Raw genomic sequence first — 15,875 nt, 5'->3', positions numbered from 1 at the left:
TCGAACTCATGGCTTCAAGTGATCCTCCCACCTCAGCTTCCCAAAGTGCTAGAATTAGGGGCATGAGCCACTGCACCAGGCTGAGGGAGCCACTTTGAATATTGCACAGGAGGAGGTCAAGTGCTGTAAGCTGTTGCTAGGCCGGGTTACCTCATTCTCTTCCTCTCCCGCGGTTGCCTGGGAAGGCTGGAACACACCGTGAAAATACTGGTCTGCCGCAGATGTATCTAAACAGAGCCCTGCAGACCAGTGCTGAGCTATGAAAATTTTCGTCAGTGCACAACAAAATAAAAAGCATGAGGAAGGTGGAGTCAGTTTTCATAAAACAAAATATAATCAGATTTTTAAACTTCCCTTTATTCAGAGATTCTCTTTATGTCTGTGCATGTATGTTAAAGTGTTTTTTTGTGTGTGAAATGACAGTCATACACATAGTTTTTCCATATTTGACATCATTAAGAATTGGCAGCCCTATGTGTCTATTTCTAAAAGTGCATAAACAAATGCATAAGCAAGGAGGCAGTGTTTCAACCTGTCCATGAAATAGAAGAATCTGGGAAACAGTGATCTACCGGTGATACTGGTATCAGGATCACCTGGTCTCCAGCCTCTGCTTCTGTACTCATGGCCAGAGGCCTCTGAACTCTACCATTAAGTCCAGGCCCACCCTGCACACCAGTATGAAGTCAATGCTCTGGGATCCTTTGTATCTTCATCTCAGTTCCATCCCTGTTCATGTGAGCTAGCTGGGGTCAGCCCTGGGCTCTTGCCTAATTTTCCTGACCTTCCATCTTTGCCCTGTGAACCTGCCTGTAGCCTCAAATCCCACCCAGGACCAGACCCTGTCCCGCTTTTATTTAGCCCCTCTCATAAACCCGAGTCTCACCACACCTCAAGCGAGTGTATGGAGCCCCACTGCCTACTGGAAAACTACTGAGTTTCTGTGGCCTGTCTGCTTGCATTTCTGAAGAAAATCTGCTTCTGCTTCCTCAGAGCATGCTTCCTCCTCGTCTCGGACTCTTCTGCCCACATTTCTAGGTGAGGCCCCAGTTTCTGTTTCTGTGCTCACCCCATCAGCACCCTTACCACTGAGAACCTGCTTTTCCCACGTCCTATTCTAGGGACAAGGGCTAGAGAAGAGCATAAGACACAGACCTGCTTTCAGTGAACTCCTGTGCCTTGTTATGTTCTTCAGTTTATGTCTTCTCAGCCCAGCACCCTTGGAATTCTTCTTAGTGACTCTCTGCCTCCACTGTATCTAGTTCTAGGTCCTGGCTCCTCAATTTTCAGAAATATTTACCTGCCTTTAACAGAATCATGTTAAATCATCTTTGCCAAGATATATCTACCAGATAAAAAATTTGAGGTTAACCTCAAGTGTGAAAATAAAACTTTTTTATTATTATTTCTGAATTTAGCTTCAACATCAAGACCTCATCTGGCCAGTGATAAAAATGGAAGTTTTAATCAACTCAGTGTAAACCTGGTCCATACAGGATTCTCTCAGCTAATTCAGATCTCTCTTGCTTTCTCCCTGGGCTGCTATTTAAGTTCCCAGGGGCTTAGAGAACTGGGAACAGTTTACTAAGGTCAGAGCACAGAGTTTGGGGTTGAAGGATGAAATGCATGAGAGACAGGGGTGAGAACATGGCTCATTCACCTATTGCCACATTAGCAGAGACACATGGTATCTGCCCCAGTAAATATACAAATGAATGTTTTAGTTACAGTATTTGGTTATAATTTTGTAAATAGTTACATAAAATTTGTTTTTAAAATTTTGACTTATTTCCAAATACTATCATTTTGAGAAATTCACTATTGTGGAGAGGGGAGAAAAGCTTCAAAAACTTGTCTAACTTTATTCATACATGATAGGGTCTGAAATACCCAAAATTTTGTATATCGAAGCAATGGTATAATGTACAAAGAAAAACAAAAGTTGAAGAAAAATTCAAAATAGATGGTATACTAACTAGGGCTGAAGGGATGGGTTATGCCAGAGACCTAAGTGTATTTTACGTATCTATCACTTGTTCATTGTTTCCCTTTATTCACTACCTCCTCACCCCTTTTCTGGATGAGATCATTGAACACAACTTCTCATGGCTAGTGAATCATCTTAGCCAAAACACTCAGCCAAGACAGAAGGGAATAGATTTCACACAATGAGAAACTTCTAGAATTTGAGATCTTGAACAGTCCTTGGAGAGTATTTAGTTCCAAACTCCTCAAATGACAGTATCTAGAGGTCAATCAAGGGGAGCTGATTCATTCAAGATCATACAGCTGACTGGCCAGGCTAGAATTAAAACCCAGGTTTCTTGACTTGGAGTTAGTGTTTTAAATGATGTTCATGATGATCACATAAAAGTCACCGTGTATGATTTATAAAGTGCTTTTGTGTATGCACAGAAGGGCAATTTAGTATATAGGGTCTTGGGATCATATGAGCATGACCCACAACATTGAAGAGTTCCATTATAACATGATCTTGGGTAAGTTAATTTATTTTTCTGAGCCTCAACCTCTGCATCAGTAAAATAGAAGCAAGACATTCTTCACAAGATTATTGTGAAGATTAAGAATCCATGTAAAGCATATAGCATAATGTTTGGTACACAATAAGCACATATTAAATATCTGTTTGGCTGGGCATAGTGGTTCACGCCTGTAATCCCAGCACTTTGGGAAGCCAAGGCAGGAGGATTGCTTGAGGCCAGGAGTTTGAGACCAGCATGAATAAGAGTAAGACCTTGTCTCTACAAAAAAAAAAAATAGAAAACTTAGGCGGCCTGGTGGCATGTGCCTATAGTCCCAGCTACTTGGAAGATTGAGGCAGAAGGATCACTTGAGCCCAGGAGTTTGAGGTTACAGTGAGCTATGATGATGCCACTGCACTCTACCCAGGGTGACCACAGAGTGAGACCCTGTCTCAAAATATATGTATATATATGTTGAATCTACGGCTAATAAATTGTTGCTACCTTCTCTGTGATCTTCCTAACAGCTCTTTGACTATGTCTGTCACACCACTCTTCTTCCCCAAAGCTAAAATATTCTAAATAACCCCTTTCTCTGTTTTGCTCAAACTCAAAAACATTTTTGCTGTGTATGATTAACATAGTTACCAAATAAACCTTGCTGAGTTTCCTGATTTGAGGTGCATTATACTTAAGTTATTGTGGTACTCAAAAACAAAGTTGTCTTTATAAATGTACTGACTACTAATAAAAGCTGGTATTTACAAAGAACGTACTGTGTACCAGGCAGTGTTCTGAGCACTTCGCAGATCTTAACTCTCATAATCTTATGAGATAAATGCCTATTATTATTCCCATTTTACAGATAAGGAAACTGAGGCACAGAGATATTAAATGACTTCCCTGGTTTGCACAGCTAGTAAGTAAAGAAGCTGTGATTCAGACCTAGACAATTTGGCTCCGGGTTAACTATTAAGCCATACCCTGAACTTCTAGATACAGTTTCTTACCTCAAACGGTCACAATGGCTGTACAGAGGCCTTAGTGTGTGCACAAGGACCTGGCAAAGACTCACTGCTATCTATTTTCTTTTATAGTGACCTTCTCTGGCTTTACCAGCATAGCTGCGGTCCCTGCTGTCCTTTAAGAGGGCATCACAGAGTTCATGCTGCCTTAATTTCAACCCAAGGCAGCTTTTCTCCATTGCCCTAACCATAGCTTCAGTTTTCTCTGAATCTAGGACAGATGTTTTCACGCCCACTAGAATCCACATAATTATAAACAGAGCTGAGAGGCCAGCTGGGGGACTTGGCCATTGATGGGTACATTTGTTTTTTTCCCAAGCAGGGGGGGTGGTATAATCATTTGTTCATCAGGCATTGTTATGGACACTTGCATGTGTTAGTTTAGTTTCTCTTAGAAGCAGACATCTAAGAGTTTGTCTATTATAGATATGCCAAGAGATGTGTTGGGTAAAACACCCATGAGGAGTAAAGGAGGGGAGCCCAAGAAGGCAGGGAGCATCTTCAGAGTGGCATGCAGCTCTGACACTGATGAAGGAGAGAAGGCTGGAAGTAGAATTAGACTGCAGCATAGCGCTGAAACAGTCCCAGCCAGGTGAGTGCAAGTTCTCAAGCTGCAATCTTCAGTTAAAGAAGCCCCATGTCTCACAGGAACAGGCCTGTATTAGTGCTCCTGTCACTGAATGAGAGCTGTTGGAGAAGTGCAGCCTCCATGGGAAGCTCAGGGGCGTGCAGAGCAGCTGGAGCTGTCAGTGGTGTACCCACATCAGGTGAGCTGAGCCATGTTTTTGTGGCCACCACACTGAGGCATCAGGAGTGAACAGGACATGTGTGGTTCAGACTTTTTTTTTTTTTTTTTATATATATATATCAGTTGGCCAATTAATTTCTTTCTATTTATAGTAGAGACGGGGTCTCGCTCTTACTCAGGCTGGTTTTGAACTCCTGACCTTGAGCAATCCGCCCGCCTCGGCCTCCCAAGAGCTAGGATTACAGGCATGAGCCACCGCGCCCGGTCCATGGTTCAGACTTTTAAAGGAGAGTGGGAAGAGACAGATCAAAAACAATGTTTAAATGGTGGCAGTAAGTTCTTTGGTGAAAATAAGACATGGTAGGTAATATGGTAAGGAATGGCTACAAAGCCATTTAGGTCAGGACCAGGTTGTCAGAAAAGGCTTCTCTGGGCTTTGGTTTTCTTTATAAGTCTTATGATAATAGTTTTGTCTCTAATTCCACTGGATGCCTGTGTAGTACTTTCTAATTTCTCCTCTACCTTCTATGCCTCACATTGAACTACCTAATGGAAGGAACCCTCAACTTGGTGTGAAAAAGACTTGGGTTTGAGTCCTGGCTTGGGTATTTCCTAAGAACTCTATACCATTAAGTAAGTCATTTAATTTCCCTGAATGTCAGTCTCTTCAGATGTTAAATAAAATTGTAAAGATCACTGCCTCGCCAGCTTTTCAGGTTGTTGGAAATGTCAAACTTTTTTTTTTTTTTTTTTTTTTTTGAGACAGAGTCTTGCTTTGTTGCCCAGGCTAGAGTGAGTGCAGTGGCGTCAGCCTGTCTCACAGCAACCTCAAACTCCTGGGCTCAAGCAATCCTGCTGCCTCAGCCTTCCAAGTAGTTGGGACTACAGGCATGCGCCACCATGCCCGGCTAATTTTTTGTATATATATTAGTTGGCCAATTAATTTCTTTCTATTTATAGTAGAGACAGGGTCTCACTCTTGCTCAGGCTGGTTTCGAACTCCTGATCTTGGGCAATCCGCCTGCCTCGGCCTCCCAGAGAGCTAGGATTACAGGCGTGAGCCACCACGCCTGGCCAAGAAATGTCAAAGTTTTTGAGAGCAACCTAAAATTGGAAAATAATTTTTTAAAAACTTCCTTTTATAATTGTGTCAGAAGTTAAAATACTTAGGAATCAGTTTAACAAAAAGCATGCTATATCTCTATACACAAAATATTACTGGGGGCCGGGCGCTGTGGCTCACGCCTGTAATCCTAGCTCTTGGGAGGCCGAGGCGGGCGGATTGCTCAAGGTCAGGAGTTCAAAACCAGCCTGAGCAAGAGCGAGACCCCGTCTCTACTATAAACAGAAAGAAATTAATTGGCCAACTAATATATATATAAAAAAAATTAGCCGGGCATAGTGGCGCATGCCTGTAGTCCCAGCTACTCGGGAGGCTGAGGCAGAAGGATCACTCGAGCCCAGGAGTTTGAGGTTGCTGTGAGCTAGGCTGACGCCACGGCACTCACTCTAGCCTGGACAACAAAGTGAGACTCTGTCTCAAAAAAAAAAAAAAAAAAAAAAAAATTACTGGGATAAGTTAAAGACCCAGTAATTGGAGAAAGAGACTGTGTTGGTGGAGAAGACTCAATACTGTTAATATTTCAATTCTCCCCAAATTGATCTATAGATTCAGTCCATTCTCCATCATAATCTTGGCAAGCTTTGTTTGTATTGACATCAAAGCAAATTAATAAATACTGTATACACATATGAAAACATTACTGTTTATCAAAAGAACATGTCAATAATAATTCAGTCATAATGTACTTTTTAGAGAACTTTATGGAACTATGAAGATTATTAGGTAAACGCTCTTTTCATTTTCCTTAGAAGTAGAAAAGTATACTCACAACTTATGTTTATTGTTCCTGCAATTAGATATATTATCAGAAAAAACACTGACAAGAGAACGCCATCCTTGTCCAGGCCTGCTGGGCACTCAGTCACTGGTAACTCTCAGGGCCTTAGGTTTCCTATCAGTGAAGCATTAAACTAAGTGATCCCTTGGGTTATTTCCAGATCTGTCCTTCTGTGATATGAAAAAAGAATAGATGATTAAGGATCAAAAAGAACAATCTGGTGATTTTCTTCAAGCCTGTTGGTACAAGTTTACCATGTTAGTCTCTTAAATCTTTTAATTCTGTATACTGAGTAGCAACTAGCATGTTGTTTGTGCCCAAGTATGTTATGAATACTAATGGAGTCTCCAAACTGGCTTATCTTGTCCTTTTTTCTCTTATTTCAAAGCATACATGTGGGATTCATTAGTTTTGGTTTTAGTTTATATGTATCTCTTTAGTGGTGAACTTAAATTAGATGCTAATATTTTATAAGAGGGCATTATTATGCAAACCAGAGGGAGAACTTGTAGTCTAGGGGTTGGCAAACTTTTTCTACAGGACAAATAGTAAATATTTTAGGCTTTCCCATCCATATGTTCTCTGTTGCAACTACTCAGCTTTGCTGTTATAGTATATAAGCAGCCATAAATAATATGTAGGCCGGGCGCGGTGGCTCAAGCCTGTAATCCTAGCTCTTGGGAGGCCGAGGCGGGCGGATTGCTCGAGGTCAGGAGTTCGAAACCAGCCTGAGCAAGAGCGAGACCCCGTCTCTACTATAAATAGAAACAAATTAATTGGCCAGTTAATATATATATATAAAATTAGCCGGGCATGGTGGCGCATGCCTGTAGTCCCAGCTACTCGGGAGGCTGAGGCAGAAGGATTGCTTGAGCCCAGGAGTTTGAGGTTGCTGTGAGCTAGGCTGATGCCACGGCACTCACTCTAGCCTGGGCAACAAGCGAGACTCTGTCTCAAAAAAAAAAAAAAAAAAAAAAAATATGTAAATGCATAGGTATAGCTGTGTTCCAATAAAACTTTATTTATAAAAACAGACCAGATTTGATTCATGGACTGTTGTTTGCCAGTCCCTGTTCTAGTCTAATATTCCTTGGCAGGCCTCCTCAGATACTGTACTAGGTAGGCAGTATTCAGTACCTATGGTTTTAGTGTGTTGGCCCTCCTAGTGGTGGTAAAAAGACAACTCTCGCTTTTGGACGCCGATAAAAATGCCTAGAGATGCTGAGGCATCAAAATGTAAAAATGGAACATGAATATGAAAGCTACAGATATGAAGCCAGGATATTACTGGGACTGTAGGACTGGAGGCAGGGTCTGAGAAAGAGCAACCAGCTGCACATTCGGCCCTGCCAGCATTTCTGTCCCTGCAGTCCTCTGTTAACCACACAAAGGCCAGTTGACCCTGTTTGCACTCTCTGGGGCAAATCCTTGCTTCAGTCAAACCCTAAAGGTCTGTGAATACACAGTTGAAGGCCAGGCGCGGTGGCTCACGCCTGTAATCCTAGCACTCTGGGAGGCCGAGGTGGGCGGATTGCTCAAGATCAGGAGTTCGAAACCAGCCTGAGCAAGAGCGAGACCCCGTCTCTAATATAAATAGAAAGAAATTAATTGGCCAACTAATATATATACAAAAAATTAGCCGGGCATGGTGGCGCATGCCTGTAGTCCCAGCTACTTGGGAGGCTGAGGCAGCAGGATTACTTGAGCCCAGGAGTTTGAGGTTGCTGTGAGCTAGGCTGATGCCACAGCACTCACTCTAGTAGCCTGGGCAACAAAGCAAGACTCTGTCTCCAAAAAAAAAAAAAAAAAAATACAGAGTTGAAGATCTCCTTCTACACCAGGTTGCCCCCCATCCCCCAAAACAGTGAAGGGCTGAGGAACAACCACCATTTATGGAACACCTGTGTGCAGGGACTTTGGCATTTCCTATTCCCTAGACCAAGTCTACAGGTAGCTATTTTACAAATTAGGAGTCCTGAATTCAAATACCATCCCTAAGTTTCACGGCTAGTAAGCTGTGATTGTTCTCTTCCCAGTACCACGCTGCCTCTCCTGAAGCCAAAGTTAATTCAGCAGATTTCCTAATTCTGTAGGCAAAGCTGGAGCTCTCTGAATCCCAGCCTCACCATCAAGACTAGATCAGTTTAAGGTACAGTGTTGTTTATTGCCACTGATAATGATTCTTGATAAGCTCCTATGACTATAATGTCTGATGCTTGTGTTTTACACCAATTGCCAGTTGTCTCTTAGTGAGAGTTGCTGTGAAAGGAGGAGGTGAAAGCTTACCTCTTATAAAGTTGGTTAGCTAAAAAATATAGGGATATATTTTTTATATCTTTGTGGAAAGGTTGTAAGGGTCAAACGCATCATTAACATGTGGACCTATGGTACCCACTAGATGGATTAGGATACTAATGGGTTCCCAAAGTGCCTTGGAGGAAGGCTTAAGTACTGTCCTGAATATAAATTTGTTCTTTCCAACTGCAATGTAAGCTCACAGAGCAAGAACAAGATCCACCCTTTCAGGATGGCCTGTAGCTCAGTAGCACCTGCAGTAAGTGCTTCTGACCATAAGGAAGTGACAAGAGTGCATCATTTCAAATATGAACCCTTGAGGGAGACCAACCCAAGGCCCTCACAAAGGAGCAGGGGGTCTGCCACAACTGAGGTGTACAGTAGGTGTAAACAAAGCTTGTAACCTGGTATCTCTCAAATGAACAGGACAGTGCATGGCTAAATATGAACTTGCTGTCCAAAAACAGAAACATACACAACCCAGAAAACCTCACTAAGTGATAAAAACTTCTATCCTAAAGAACAGTTTACATTTGGATCCTGGAGTTAGTTGTTCATTCTTCCGACCCAGGTAGGAAAATTCCAACAAGATTTACTTCCCTAGTGTGTTTATTGAACACCTTCTTCTTCTAATCCAAACATTTACTAGGCATAGAATACTGTGCTAAACACCGGCAGAGAGAAAGAGATGGTCTAGATCCTGACTTCTAACAGCTCACAGTCTCATTTCATGACAGATTTTTGAATTCCCAACTATTAATAAAATAAATGGCAAAATTAAGTACTATAAAAGGTTTAGAGGAAGGCATGATTAATTCTAACTGGAGGCCTTATGGAAGCAAGGCATTTGCATCTCTAAAATGAGATGCCCCAGAGCAAAGAAGGGTCTATAAATATAAGGATGTGTGACTAGGGACTGTGCCCTGCCACTATGCCACAGCCACTCTCTCTTTCCTCTGTGCCCTTCACAGAATCAATTTCTGCTAATGTATACAGCGAGACCATATGCAGCAAGGTCAGGGTGTTCTGACTTGGCTCTCCCAAGCTCTGAGATGGTGTTCTTACAGTCTTCCTTGGGAGGAGGATGGGGAATCATAGTGCCAGAGAGGCCTCATGGGATCTCATGTTACTGCCTGTCTCTATCTCCCCTTTTTTCTTCCTCTGCTTTATAGTTTTTATAAACACTAGGAAACTTACATTTTTGAACTTGAGGAATTATTTATGTTAGTCTTTAGTACTTTGATCTAGCAAATGTTTACTTGCCATGCAAATATGAATAACCTTATAAACTCACAACAAAGTAATGGGTCTGCTCAGCCTTTGTGATCAGATCTCATGATTTGATTGCCTTCCCCACACACACATTGTAGAGAATACATCTTACTTTGGGTTCAGGGGAAGGACCCCTGAACTAGGAGATGTGAAGTCTGATTCCAGGGTTCACTTCTGACACCCATTTGTGGCCTTCAACAAGTAGCCTCACTTCTCTGGACCAGTTTCCAACAATGTTGGTGAGCGATTTGGGAAGTGGGAGGAGGGTGATGGTGACGAGAGATTGGACTCCGGGGACCCTTCCGGTCACTATATTATGTGTGTAAAGGAGACCCTTCCTGTTGTATATTATATGTATTTGGCCTTATATTTATGAATTTCCTCTGATTATGATGTATGACACAGGATTTGGGGAATTAATCCTTTTTACATAATTTCAGGCTTGTGACTGTGAATTAAAATGACCTGCAGCTACAGGTCCAATCTTGCCCTCAGTGCCTGTCGGTGTGCTTTTGTTTTTAGAATTTTCCAACCATCTGATCCTTGTTTTTCAATTAGCTTTCTACAGGGACCACTCACCCCTTAGAATACTGTACCATTCTGTTTTCAAAATTCTTTTCATCAATCATCCTCTCCCCATTAGAACCCTTAGAATTTCACCCCACCATTCCACTTCTAATAATAAATATTGGACAAGTGTCAAGCCAACAGCCATTTATTGAATATCTAATAATTACTATTTACCTATATTTCATATCATCAAATCCTCAAAAGAACTCTGCAGAATAGGTGTTCTCTTTGGCATTTGACAATGTAGGAAATGAGGTGCAAAGAGATTAAAAGTTTTGCCCAAGGCCCTGCAATAAAATAGTTTCAAATCCTGTTTCTGGGAAGCCCACATAAGGGTTATTTCTGTTGCACTTCATTCCTTTGTAGTTGGCCACCAGTGATGTGAGGGACCAATGAGAACTCAGTGGTTCTCAGTTTGTAATTTTGATGACACAAAGATTTTTGGAAGCATTTGTTCTTTAATTTGCCTCTAAGAGCCTGTTTTGCCTTTTTTTCAGTAGATCCTAGCCCTCTACCTTTGCCTCAGAATTAAGCACTTCTAGAGATTCTTAAAACCAAACCAGTGGATCATAATCTAAATCTCTTTGTAAATATGACTCATTAGGTCTGAGGTGAGGTCTCTGTATTTAGGTTTCCCAAAGATAACTTTGATATGTATCCTTCATCTAATCCAAGTTCTTCCTTTGATACATTTTCTGAATAGAGATGAGGCTTAGAAAGCTGAAATAGCATGCCCAGATTCGCCCAGCCAGTAGGCAGTAGAGCTAGGACTAGCCCCTCATTCTGATATTTAACTCTGATTCCCATAAGGCTAATACCATATGCCTCATAGGGATCTTGTGGGAACTCTTCCGCTCTACACAGGTGAAAAAAAAATTGGCCTTGAAGGCAGCAAGATCTGTTTTAGATGTAAGCACTGCCATTGTCTAGCTGTGTGACTGTGGAGTTCATTATTAACTTCTCTGAGCTTCTGTTTCTTCATCCCCCTCCCCCCAAAAAAATGGTGGTACTAATACTTCACAGGGTAGATGCATAGTAGGTGCTTAGTAAATGACAGCTATGATTATTATAGTCAGTATTGTCCGTTTGGTTCTCATTAATTCCCCATATAACATCTCTGTAGGGTGTAGTTGTGACTAAAACAGTGACAGTTACCTTCTAAGCACCGTTATGGCTTGGAAAGCAAGTCATACCTCTTAGCCAATCTCAAGGTCTCAACCAGCTCTGTGTGTACTCCAGGAATAAGAGCAATAAGAATGGCTAAGTACTATGCTAAATGCTTTGTATGAAATGATGTCTAATCCTCATGGCAGCCAGCCCTATAAAGTATTTATTATCCATGTTGAACAAGTGAGAAAGAGATTTATTAACATGTCCAAGGCCACAGAGTGAGGAGTTGGCAGCTAGGCTTTGACTCCAGCCTGGGCTTCAACACGGTCTTTGGTCTACCACTTTATGGGTTCTGCAACCCACTGAGGCTTGAGGGTGGGGATTTGGGGAGAAAGGGATAAAGATAAAAAGGGCACTGAGATAAGGGAACTAGTCATTATTTGGCCAGTCATCTTTTCCAGAAACTCCCGCCAGCCTCCCCTTTCCTGCTCCTGTTATCACTAGCCAGTTGATGGCTGGGCTGGCCTGGGCTGGGCTCCTCTGCTGAAATCCTTCAGGGCTTTCCTGTTCTAGAGTTTTGCAAGAAGGTGGGAGGAGTACTTGTATGCTGGGCAGGCTTCCCAGGGGTGATTGTGGAAAGGAAGGGGAGTGATTTTGTAGGGACCTAAAAGAAGCCAGGAGGAAAAGGAAAAAATAAAACCCTATTTAAAAGAAAACATATTGACTCAGGCATTTGTGGGCATTATCTTTAGTCTAGACTTGGAGATAGAAGCCCAGGCCAGGAGTCTAGAAACCTCCATTTTCTTCTTGCTGTATAACTGACCTTCCTAATGACCCAGGACACATCCTTACAACAGCCTTACTGCCAAGTACCAGGAATGACCCAGCAACACATTGTTTAATGTTTCCTTTATTTTTACCATTTTTTTCTTCCTTCAAGGGGTACCCAAGCAATAAAAACAGATTCTGTTAATGTTTTATGCATGTACATAGATTTGCTTTCATGCCCTTATCTTATCCAACTGTTAAAAATACCCAGGGAGACACATAGGCAGGTCAGGGATTGTCCTCCCAAGCTTGATAGGTATGAATTGAAGCTCAGAGAGACCTAGCATGGTCTCACAGCCAGTTAATGGCAGAACTGGAACTGGCTTCCTAGTCTTCTGACTCCTATCATGTGTATGAGGTTCACTCACTGGAAGTAGAATTTCAACCCAAGGGGGATCTCTTGACTCCAAACCATGTACATGTTCTTGCTATTTTGTTTTCCTGAGATTCACACTGCCTTGCTGTGATTATGGGGTGATGTCCTGAACAGGGAGCTGGGGAAAGGTAAGGAGGTGTGGTATAGGGAACTGAAGGTAGGAAAGGGAGAATGTCTCTTACTCTAGCATACTTTAGTGGGGATATTGTATTAACTGAGTGTTCCATTTTCTCTTCAGAGGGGAAATAAAGAAAAAATAAAAGTCAGATGTGTTTCATTAAACTACCCCTAATGTCTCACATATACTTAACACTTCATACTTTGCAAAGGACTTGAGGGAGAGGGGATTGGGGTTTTAACCCATTTAAAGTGTACAAGTCAATGTCTTTTAGTATATTCACAGGGTTGTGTAACCATTGCCACAATCAAATTTTAAAACATTTTTATTATCCCGAAACCCTGGACTCATTAGCAGTCATTTCCCATTCCAAGCCCTAGGCAACCACTAATCCATCTATCTTTATATTTACCAATTCTAGACATTTGATATAAATGGAATCTGGCTTTTTTTTTTTTACTTAGCATAACATTTTCAAGATTCATACATGTTATATAACTTGTATCAGTACTTTATTCTTTTTACTGCTGAATACTATTCCATTGAATAGGATATGACACATTTTATTGATTGATTAGTTGTTGGGTATTTAGATTGTTTCTACTTTTTGCCTATTATGAATAATGTTGCTGTAAACATGCGTGTTCTTTTTTGTGGAAATATGCTAACATTTCTCTAGGGTATATACCTACAAGTGGAATTGCTGGGTTATATGGGAACTCTGTGTTAACTTTTTGAGGAACTGTCAAAACTGCATGTGTTATTTATAGCTTTACTGAGATATATTTCCCGTACCATAAAATTCACCCATTTAAAGTATACAGGTCAGTGGTTTTGAGTGTATATTCAGAGGATTGTGCAACCATCACCAAAATCTAAGTTTAAAAGTTTTCCATCACCCCAAAAAGAAACCCCATACTCATTAGCAGCCACTCTCCATTCCCACTCCCCATGCCTATCCCCTAGGTAGCCACTAATCTGTTTTCTGTCTCTGTGGATTTATCTATTCTAGATATTTCACATAAGTGAAATCATATGATCTGGGGTCTTTCATGACTGGCTTCTTTCACTTAGCATAATATGAAGATTCAGCAAAATAGCATATGTCAGTACTTCATTTCTATGGCTGAATAATATTCTATTATATGAATATATCATATTTTGTTTATCCATTCATCATTTGATGGACATTTGGGTTGTTTGCACTTTTTGACTCATGAATAATGCTGCTGTGGACATTCATGTATAAGTTTTGAGGGTATGAATTTTAATTTGATCCTCATCAATCTTTTGTGATAAACAATGAGGCAAGTGGCAATAGTCCCTTTTTACAGATGAGGCAACTGAGGCTAAGTTATTTGCTCAAGATCAAATAACAAGCTGTAGGCATATCAGGAATTGAGCCAAGTCTCTCAGCTGCTGGCCCCAATATATTTTTTCTGTTACATTTACCACACTATGTAGCTTTTGTTCTATGAAGTGTCTGGAAATATTTTTGAGAACTTTACAGAGTGTGACTGACACTGAGTGACAATGGAGCCTTGAATAACAGCAGTACCAGGCCTAGGAATCAGCCCTGTCCAGAACGTGGATGTAAAATGCATCCCACTTACGACCGTGGGGTGCCTCTCGGGGAGCAGCTTTCAGGGAGCAAATAAAACAGCACTGAACCTGGGCTGGGTGAAGCTTCTGCCTCCAGCTGATGAGGAAAGTGAGGTACCTCATCCATGGGGCACAAGCAGCTCATCAGAATGAGGGGCTGGAACCTTGGGGAAGGGGTAGGAGGGTACTCTGCCTTCACAGTCCAAAATGGGAAGAGCTTATTCCAGGAAACTTTTTTCCGAGTTCAACTTTGTGATTATTTTTCCTGACGTAAGCAAGAAAACCTTGTTTGAAGTTTTAGATTTTATGATATTGTATTGGTTTCCTGGGGCTGCCGTAACAAATTACCACAAACTGGGTAGAAAGAAACAACAAAAATTTACTCTCTCACAGTTCTGGAGGGTAGACATCCAAAATTAACGGTTTGGTGGCATTGGTTCCTTCTGTGTGCTCCAAGGGAGAATCTGTTTCTGCCGCTTCTAGTTTCTGGTGGCCGCCAGCAATCCTTGGCATTCCTTGGCTTGTAGATACAGCACTCCTGTCTCCACCTCTGTTATCACGTGGCATTCTCCCTGTATGTCTCTGTATCTCTTTATCTCTTTTCTCTCATAAGGACACCAGTTCACTGGATTAGGGCCGGCCCTAATCCTAATCCTAATCCAGTATCACCTCTTAACTTCTTTCTATCCACAAAGACCCTATTTTCAAATAAGGTCACATTCTGAGGTTCTAGGTGGACATGAGTTTTGGGGAGAAAGTATTCAACCCAGTATAGACACCAAAGAATAATCACATAAATTCAGGCAGAGAGTGTTTAACATTGGGAGTAGACGTGGGATTTTGGCAATGTTTAGTGCCAAAACAACTTTGAAAGAACTTTTCTGGAGCTACAGACCATTAGATAGAGCTGGCTGGTTTCATAGACATGGCTTTGTGCTGGTAGAATAGAAATCCAAGTTTCTGTTGCATGAGAGCCAAACTCATTCTAACCCCTACTACATCTTAATATCAGATCTTTAAATCCTCTCTGATTTCCACCACAAGAAGCAGGCATATTTGGATTTTTATGCCAGAGAAAATTCTTTTATTCATTATGTACATATACTTAACAAACATATATTGAATACCTACTATGTGCTGGGACTATTCTAGGCATCAGGGATACAGAAATATTAGAACATGTTCTGTGTACCTATGACACACAGGGTTTTCTAGATCAAGCGTGTATTTCATCCTTATAACAACTTATGTTGATTTGTAAATAAGGAAACTGAGTCTCTGAGGTGACTTCCCCCAGGTGTCCAATTAAATGCACTGAGTCACAGATACAGTTCCACAGCCTGAGCCCAAGGCAGAGGGCTGCAGAGCAGAGGATAGGTCACTCCTCTTTCATTCATACTCATAGCCCAAAGCATTCAACATAGGGTGCATGAAGGATGCATTGTATGACAAGGTAGGATAAGTAGGTTGTGTCAAAATAACCTTTCTTGTCAGACCGAGGAACTTGGACTTTATTCTGAAGGCAATGAGGAATCAGTGAACATACT

At 41.4% G+C, this 15,875-nt stretch overlaps 1 protein-coding gene across 1 annotated transcript in view; it reads left to right on the top strand.

The window, feature by feature from the left end:
- The window catches only part of GAB2 (GRB2 associated binding protein 2), a 169,268-nt gene that overhangs the window by 118,100 nt on the left and 35,293 nt on the right, over positions 1–15,875 (top strand). The window lies entirely within an intron of this gene.

The sequence above is a fragment of the Microcebus murinus genome, chromosome 4 (genome assembly GCF_040939455.1).
Source record: "Microcebus murinus isolate Inina chromosome 4, M.murinus_Inina_mat1.0, whole genome shotgun sequence".
Classification (NCBI taxonomy): Eukaryota; Metazoa; Chordata; class Mammalia; order Primates; family Cheirogaleidae; genus Microcebus; species Microcebus murinus.
This window is presented reverse-complemented; position numbering and strand designations above follow the sequence as displayed.